Source organism: Adiantum capillus-veneris, chromosome 12, assembly GCF_014529385.1.
Source record: "Adiantum capillus-veneris isolate H3 chromosome 12, ASM1452938v2, whole genome shotgun sequence".
Classification (NCBI taxonomy): domain Eukaryota; kingdom Viridiplantae; phylum Streptophyta; class Polypodiopsida; order Polypodiales; family Pteridaceae; genus Adiantum; species Adiantum capillus-veneris.
Window position 1 is genome coordinate 69,319,047 of NC_140942.1, and position 9,323 is coordinate 69,328,369.

The 9,323-nt window shown below is 44.7% G+C and overlaps 1 long non-coding RNA gene across 1 annotated transcript; it reads left to right on the forward strand.

The window, feature by feature from the left end:
• The first annotated feature begins 919 nt into the window (after positions 1–919).
• On the forward strand, positions 920–8,624 carry LOC147445893 (uncharacterized). The gene is made up of 2 exons (XR_015189814.1): positions 920–1,213; positions 8,249–8,624. It is a non-coding gene; the product is annotated as an uncharacterized LOC147445893 (long non-coding RNA).
• Positions 8,625–9,323: the final 699 nt, after the last annotated feature.

Genomic DNA, 9,323 nt, shown 5'->3' on the forward strand with positions numbered 1-9,323 from the left:
GAGAGGCCAAATGAGTAGTCAACAGGCAACTTACTTGACAGCTTGAACCTCCTGAACACACACATGCCAGCCCTTGTCCACATACATGCGAGCCCTTAAGGACCTGTGTATGGGCATTTTTACTCTCTCCATGTTTGCCTGCAAGTGCACCTACTAAGGATGTGTTTTGTATGCTGGGAGTTTGATATTTGTGTCGGTTCCAGATCGTGCTCTTGTGGTTGTGTTTGCCCTTGTGCTTGTGCGTGTGTTTGTGTCAGTTCATTTCCTTTCTGTTGCACTCTCTGACACTTCCCCATCAAATCCAGTCATTACAAAGAATTACAGCTCGCTGCAATTTTTTTGCAGGTTTAGGGTTTTGGCCAGTTTTGATGGCTATAGGTCCCAGGAGCTTTGGGGAAGCTAGGGAATCACCGAACAGGTGTTTTGGTGCATTTTGGAGGCCAAAAACAGAGAATTCAGCATGCTGTAATTTCTTGCCAGGTTTTGTAAAGTGCTTTAAAGTGCGTTGGAAGTCACTGTTTACTTGGGATTTTGTTCGTGGAGACTTTTATTGTGGTTATGTTGCCTAACTTGGGTAGGGGAATTTCAGCCCGATAAAAGTAGGACAACTTGAGAAGTTTACAGGTTTTTCTGAAGTGTAATAAGAATAAAGAAATACCGAAAGGAACGCCAGTCTTTGGGGCCAACAGGGTGTCACTATCTGCTTGGAAGCGCTCTAGCTTCCATGCCGTGTTTTGTTTGAAGTGTAATTTCCAGTCATAGGGTTATTCGTGAAGTTCCTTTGTGTCGTAAAGTTTAAAGTAATGATCGGGTGAAAGCTAAGTCTACCGCCCTACGGGCCCGTTTCAATATCCTTACCTCCTTCAAATAGTACCTGTGCCCCTTGGGAATCAAGTGAAGCCATTGATAGGAGGTTCAAGGCTAAGTCTGGTACAAACATAGCCTCCAAAGTATTGTAAGGGAGATCAGTCGAAGAATGAAAGATCGATATATGGCCTATACCAGAGACCGGAAGCGTATGGGAATCACCAAGTGTGATGGACGGATCATGTGAACCCATAAGAGAGCTGGACCAGTCATTGATAGGAGTCATATGGACGGTAGCACCGTTGTCCACAATCCATGCTTGTGATTGAGAGGAAGTGCCGCACCGGTAGTTGCAACAAGTGATCCCTTTTGGAATCCTGGCAGTCGTCATTGCCGTGGAAGCCAGGTTCTCCTTAGCTTTCTCAACCTCGTCCCTTTTTTTATTCGGATAGTCTGCCTGCTTGTGCCCTGTTTTCTTGCAATAATGGCAGTTGATGTCTTTGTTTTTCTTCTTGTTGTTGTTTTTTGTTGAAGAGGATTCGTCCGACTGAGAAGTCTGGGCCTTCTTTCCCTTGTCCTTGCCCTCAGCCAATAATACGACATCAGTGCTTACAGCACCTCTGTCTCAAAACTTGGAGTGGCTCTCAATCTGCATAAGCTCAGGAAGAACCTCTTCCCAGGTAAGGGGTTGGGTTGGGTGAGAGCGAATAAGACCCTGGTAGTAAGAGTCAAAGCGAGGAGGGAGTTTGAATAGCAACTACTTGGACATTTGTTGTGTGGTCATGTCACCTCTAGTGGCAACGAGGTCATCCCAGATCTCCCGCATCTTGCGAGTTAACCCCACCAAGGAGTTGAACTGGTTGTACTACAGGAGGTAAAGCTCCTGCTCCAGCCGAAGAGTCTTGGCAACAGATTTGTCCTCGAATAGATCCATAATGGGTTGCCATAAGCGATGAGAATGCTCCTCCGCTCGTAGTTCCTGTAGAACCGTGTCTGAAAGGTTTAGAAGGAGGAATGTGTACACTTGTTTGTTAGTGTTGACCCAAGCATCAACATTTGCCCATGATACAGACCCAACAATGACCACGGGCTTGACTGCCTTGGAAGGATCCGTAAGCCAGTTCCATAGTCCATTGTAGGCAATGAGAGTCTTGATTTCGTCTTCCAAACGCTGTAGTTGGAGTTGTCCAATTTGGTTGTCTTTGAGATTGGCCATGTCTCTGTGTTAACCCTTGCGGAAGCGTATGCCACAAAATCTCGTGCAGATCAAGTTGATGTGAAGGTTCCGTCAATCCAAAGCTGCAGCAGTCCAAGATAACGGCTAAGTCAACCACCGAATGGTGTCCTGACAAGCAAGGGATGAATACCACGCTAGGAACAAAAGTCCAGCCTGCTGTCCACCCAAGAAACAACTGCTAAGGTACTGAAATAGCTGTTGTAGCGCAGAAACCAATGAGCGTGTACTCCACCAATCAGTACAGGAGCATTGCAGAAGTCGGTAGTGAATATCCTCTGTGTATCTCAGCCATCTACGGGCTAACATTGGAGAAAACATAACAAATGTCCTCGATAGAGCGAGGTATACTTGTGAAAGACACTAGGGCCTAGGAGGTAATCGAGTGGGGTACTGGAAAGACAGTAAGATGAGCAGCAAGCTTAAAGAGAGCACCCCCTTCCTATCACGTGTAAGAACAACTCTTATCTATCTCTAGCTCTAAATCACATAGCTCTAAATCGCTCCTCCCGGGTTGTTGAAGTGTATCTCCCTGTCTCTATCTGAAGCTGATGAGAGGAGGTGTACAAAGCTGGTGTATTGCACATCGAAGCCCATGCAAGAGTTGTGAGTCCATGTATCTCGGCCGTGAAACGAGTCCATCTTTGAGAAAATGCTCTTTGTAGAAATCCATATGCGAGAGGTGTGAGTCCATGTATCTCGGTCGTAAAATGAATCCTCCTTCGGTAGTGTTAAGAAAATGCTCTTTGTAGAAAGCCATTTTCTACTCAGCCATGCCCTCTCTGTAAATCTGTGTAAGATCTTATCTGACTACCCTGTTGATCTTGGAGTGAGTCAATGCGAGCCGATGGTGTGTGCAAGGAGTATTGAAAGGGTGGCAATCCGTTTATTGTGAAGCCGTGTCGCTGAAACCCGGCTGACATCTATGCATACCAGAATCTAGAGTTTGCTCCCCATAGCTAGCCGGTGAGATGGCTAGAGGGCCAATTTAGCACACCAATGGCGTGGGAGATCCCACAAGCCATGTATGTAAGTTACTAATCCAGTAATTGCCTCAATCACAATCGAAGTTACTGCAGCCTTGCATTGGACCAACTTGGAGATCAAAGTGACCAGTTTCTCCATTGCTCTGTACATATTAGTCATCCTACCAGACTACATGCGATAATCAAGACCAGATCTCCAAATCTGTACCCCATACAATAATGTGGATATCACCAAGGTATCAAAACAACCATAACTTAGTGCGGAGCTCGTGAAATGTTTCCATTGAGCACACTGCTCCAAGCGTGCAAGGGTTGCATATCTTCATGTAAGTCTAGAGGGTATTGCCTCTCTCATAGAGAAAGAGGGTCCTCCAAACACAACTCCAAGGTATGTGTAGTTCTTTGTAAACTCTACTAGCTCTTCACCATAAAGAAAAACTGGTGCTGATGCCCTCCATTGTAATGTGGTAATAAAAGTCATCACTTTAGTCTTACTGAGGTTCACAGACAAATTTCTGCCCATGTGCATATCTCTGCAGTGTATGCAACTTGCTCTGTAGCCCTTTTGGTGATTTAGAAATGAAAACAAGATCCACGTATAGTAGCAAGGGTATGCAAATGCCTTATAGATGTGCACCTCTATCTCCATCTCTATCTATCTAGTCTAAAGCCTCATCCATATACATACCAAAGAGAGTAGGAGAGTGGACATTTTTGTTTCACTCCAACAGTAGAATCGACCATTTTTGAAAGGCCTTTTGATATACGCATTGTAGCATTTGACTGATTTATAACATGCAAGAAAAGCCCATGTAATCCTACCTAGGACACTGAGATCATACAATCTGCACATCAATCTTGCTCTAGGCACTGTATCAAATGCTTTGCTGCCCATGTGCTCGACCCTCCTCAATGATAGCTCGAAGAGTAAATTGTGATTAAGAGTAGAAAATCCTCTTTTGAATACTTCTTGCCAACGTGCTCTTACACACTCTCTCTTTGCCCGACGACTAAGGTTGTGCCGCGGGTTGTCTACTTTCTTTGTGTTAACCCTCACGGCTCACGGACACCCCATCACCTACGACGGACGTGTATTATGTATTTGGTAGAGTCAGGTACCGGGCTTGTCGGACCAATAGGAAAAGGGTAAGAGTGATCGCCGATGAGAGGCGCACTCTAACTGGGACATTCAAGGGATTAGTTGGCTAAGCATGGACGCCCAAGTGTGAATGGGGTGAGCTCATATAAAAGCCAACTAAACCTAATTTTTACTCATTCTCTCATTTGTGCAATAGAAGAGTGCTCTTGCTCCATCTCCATCTTCTTCTTCTTTACCTCCTTGTGTGTGTGTCTGTGAGAGAGAGAGAGAGAGAGAGAGAGAGAGAGAGAGGGAGAGTGTGTGTGCGATCGAGCATTACGAAGGCACGACGGCGGCGAAGCGGTTGAGCGCGGCACGACTGCAGCTTCTTCTTCATCGCGGCGAGGAATCCACCACGAAGGCGAGCGTAGAGCGGTGAGTGACACACCCTTTGCTCTCTTGAGCTTGCTAGTTTAGGCTTGTTGTGTGCTTGGAGCCATTTGTGGCTCGCACACGGTGTATTGGCAAGTCCCTTGCTTCGACAGTGCGGCAAGGAGCGCACATTTTTGGCGCCGTTGCCGGGGATATGCCCTACACTAAGCTCGGTTAGCACTTTACGCTTTCTTGTGGTGCAATTTCTATCATAGAAAAGGCAGGGAATGAGTGTGTGTAGTTGTGTGGAGATTTCTGTTTTTTGCGTTTTTTACGTTTTCTGGTTTGCACTGCACAGTTAGCATTTCTTGCGTTTTTTGCATTTTCTGGTTCTGTCAAGTTTCAGTTTCTGCATTTTCTGCATTTTCAATCTCTGCATTTTCAATTTCTGCATTTTCAATTTCTACGTTTTCAATTTCTTCATTTCTGCATCAAAGAAAAAAAATAATTTTAAAAAAAAAGAAAAAAAAATCCGAAAAATAAAAACGTGAGCGAGGGGGAGGATAAATTTTTCGAAAATAAAAAACGTGAGTTTTAAAACGGACGGGTTGGTTTGTATAAAAGATAGATCGGGATCGGTTTCCCAGGCCCAGGCCCAGGCCCAGGCCTCGGCCTCAGTCCTCAATCTTATGATATATACTAGACTCACTCTTATATATATACCCTACTCCCTCAAGAGGGAATGAGAGCATGTGGGACAAGTCCTCCACTCTCCTCCCTTCTCTTCCCACTTGCACCCTTAGACTTTCTAGTTTGGGCCTAGTTCCCAACTGGAAATTGACAGTTTTAGGGATTCCGAGGGCATAGAGTGACCAAACGGTGGGCTGTAAAGCACGGCACGACCCTCTGACCGAGACGCTCGTTTTGAGCTATCATACGCTCTATTCTATAGCCGGGTCAGAAAAAAAGGACCAAAAATTCAAATTAAGGAAAGACTTGGGTTGCAAAACACCCAAAAATACTAGGTGAGCAGCCTTCACGGGCACTCACTGACACTTCTAGAGGATCAAGTCATATGAACCTACGCTCTAGACGAGTGTTAGAGCACGATCACATTGGTAATGCCTCTGTTCATACGGACACTCATTACCCATCCACGATAGGCTCTAGACCCTCAGCGGGGACACAAGGTAGCACCACCCAAGACCCTAAAATAGCCGCTAGTGATTCCTCCTCCGACTCAGAAATCATGGAAGCATACCCTACCCAAAACACTGAGAGAGAAGGCCATGCACCTCCCGAAGCTCCACAGCCTAGTACTAGTATGTTTAGCCGTTTCATGCAAACATTAGGTAGAGCTACTCGCTCGGAACCTGATGCAAATGAAGCACACGAAGGGGGTGGGGAAATGGACTCTCCTTTCACATCGCACGTGGACCCCACACCCCCAAAGAGTGTCCATATGGATATCCTACCTGGGATGACGAAGTCAGACAATGTGGATTGGGTCCACCTAGCAGCAACCATAGACACTTAGGGAAATAGGGGGACGACCTGGGTAACACCTGAGGGGGATGAAATGCCTATACCCTTAAATATGCTACAAGCAATGCATATCGCTTCTGACAAGTCTCATCCTAAGGTAACGAAGAAAACATACAAGTGGGTCCCTAAAGCTTCTTTAGTGACCATAGCTAGTGCTAAAAAACAGAAGCCTTGTAAGAAATGTACCACTCGCTCCAAGAAAAGTAAGAAAATGTTGCTATGGATCCCTAAACGACTATTGGAAGCCCGAGGCTACTATCAAGGAAATGATCAAATCTGGGTGCCAAAACGTAGATTGTGCTCTTACCTATCACCTGACCCAAGTGAGCCCAATCCCGTAGCTCCAAAACAAATCAATGATCGTGGAAAGAAAAAAATCACAGAATGCTACACACCCGCTCCCGAGCTAGTTTGGGTACCAAAGAAAGAACGATTTGTTCCACCTCGCTCAGGAAGGGGGGAGTCCCATGAAGCTTCTAGCTCCTCATGTAATACATCCATAGAGGTAAAAGCTTCTACACAGCCTCCATCTATAGTAGTGGACCTCCATGAAGCTACATATGATTCCAAGAGTACCTTACCACCCTTGCAACTAGATGAAACGCATAGGGCGGTCGAAAACTATTGGCAAAAATCCTCACCTATTACCAACTGGAACAATTGGTTTCAAAGGGTGACAAGCTCATTTCAAATGGTATGATCTACCCAAGGAAGGGGGGAGTGTTTGTGGACATCCATCATTCACTTGCTTCCCTCTCAACCTTTTTCCCTGACCTCTTAATCTCCGATCTTAGGGAATGTACATATAAAGCTTTATACTCACAAAAAACAAAAAAATAAAGAGCAAGAGCAATTAGCAAACGAGTATGCACATTAAAAGTCAAAACATTGACTCAGACCTACACATGTCACATCTGGCACAGTGAAACGGAAACCTATGCCATAAAACACCTTTGATCCTCATCACTTGAGTGATGGAGGGTAGGTAAGATTAGTACAATAGGAGTGTTTCTGTTTTAGAGTTGAGAGATTAGCGAAGTTCTCTTTTCCCACTAATGTGCCTCCTAGAGGTATTCCTTTTGTTTCCTAGTGTGTACAGGAGCGTGTTGCTGTTGATAGGATTTGGACCTTCATGGAACCTTTCTCTCATTCACACTTCAGATCAAGCGCGACCATCGACACAAACAGGTGTTTTATGTCCATTAGCATTGCGCTTATCTTTTTGCATCTATGATTGTCTGCTTTGATTGTGATTGGTAGCTTAATATTCAGCGCATTTGCTTACTATCAAACATTTAATTCAATGTAATGTTTTGTCATAATCACTTGTTTAGGTGTAAAAATCAAGCAGTCCAACTAAGCTAGTTTGACCAAGCTAGGTATTAGAAATCTTCTCTTAATACCATGGGGAATGCCTTCCTAATAAACAATGGTTACTTAGGTTCTTAATCCGATTTAGGCAGCATTGTGTGAAATGTACTAGGGCTTTCTAGTGGGCTTAACCCTATTGACCTTTAGCTTAAGTATTATAAAGGGAGTTTACTAGTGTGATGAGCCTGGGGAGGTGTATCAGTGTTATATGACCCCCCAAAGTTACAAAATTAAAATGCTGAAAATGAACAAACAAAAAATCAAAGTGCCACAATGTAAAATTTTAAGCTGGAAGAGAAATCTCAGCTTGATTTGGTACTTCACTCACATGTATTGCCTATGGTACTAGAGCCCTAGAGGTTCCCAGTGTGGGCGCTTTTCCTTGAAAAGCAAAAAACCCAAGGCATACAAAATAAGCACACACATCATAATTGAATCAATGAGAAAAGACTTTGGGGGGTCAAAGAAAAAGTAATCAGTCAGGCGATGATTTCATGAGAAATTCCTTTTATAATAGCTTAACTACAAGGTCTTCTAGATATAGCCTCTAGTCAGCCCTCGAACATGAATACTTGGCTCTCGCGATTAAACAACTTAATTGACCACTGCAAATTAAGAAGCTTACCCATGGTATTAATATTCGATCTCTAGTGCCTTTCGATCGTCAAATTAGCGACCCCAGACTTGTTTAATTTTCTACCTGTACATCTGTTTTTGCATTTGATTACATTGAAATTTAATGTTCATTGCTACCAAATTGTTTGAAATTCTTTTACCAATCAATTTGTTTGTCTAAAACTGTATATGCTTTTTAAGAGAATGCAATTACTGTGCCAATGTTGTTTGATTTTGCAGTGACTGAAGAAGGCTAAGGACATTCATCTCAAATGCTCTTCCACCTCGACGAACCAGCTTCAACTCAATAGCTTCCGAGGACGGAATCTACATTAGGAAGGGGGGCATGTTAACCCTCACGGCTCATGGACACCCCATCACCTACGACGGACGTGTATTATGTATTTGGTAGAGTCAGGTACCGGGCTTGTCGGACCAATAGGAAAAGGATAAGAGTGATCGCGGATGAGAGGCGCACTCTAACTGGGACATTCAAGGGATTAGTTGGCTAAGCATGGGCGCCCAAGTGTGAATGGGGTGAGCTCATATAAAAGCCAACTAAACCTAATTTTTACTCATTCTCTCATTTGTGCAATAGAAGAGTGCTCTTGCTCCATCTCCATCTCCATCTTCTTCTTCTTCACCTCCTTGTGTGTGTGTGTCTGTGACAGAGAGAGAGAGAGAGAGGGAGAGTGTGTGTGCGATCGAGCATTATGAAGGCACGACGGCGGCGAAGCGGTTGAGCGCGGCACAACTGCAGCTTCTTCTTCATCGCGGCGAGGAATCCACCACGAAGGCGAGCGTAGAGCGGTGAGTGGCACACCCTTTGCTCTCTTGAGCTTGCTAGTTTAGGCTTGTTGTGTGCTTAGAGCCATTTGTGGCTCGCACACGGTGTATTGGCAAGTCCCTTGCTTCGACAGTGCGGCAAGGAGCGCACACTTTGGCTTCCGGTTTACGTTGGATTGCGTGTGGGTACATCGTCTGTGCTTCTTGGGCATGACTCTACTTGTCTTCGAGGTCTGTTTCCTGTGGTTGAGTTGCCTGATCATTGTTTGGACTTTGTGGATCAGTACGACGCCTCACAGCGTTTGGATTAGTATCGCTTTGCTACTCACCAGAGTTGGTTTGCATTTCGGGTTCATGAGTTGGGGATCGGTCATGTGGTTGATGTCCGATTTGGGTCCCCACATGTTAATTTAGGGGCATGACTTGGACCCGGTTTTCATGCTTACCTAATACCGCCACATGTTATCCTCAAGGCCTTCTTTGTATGCTTCAAGTGATTGCAAGACAAGGTGACCCACAATATGGTGTT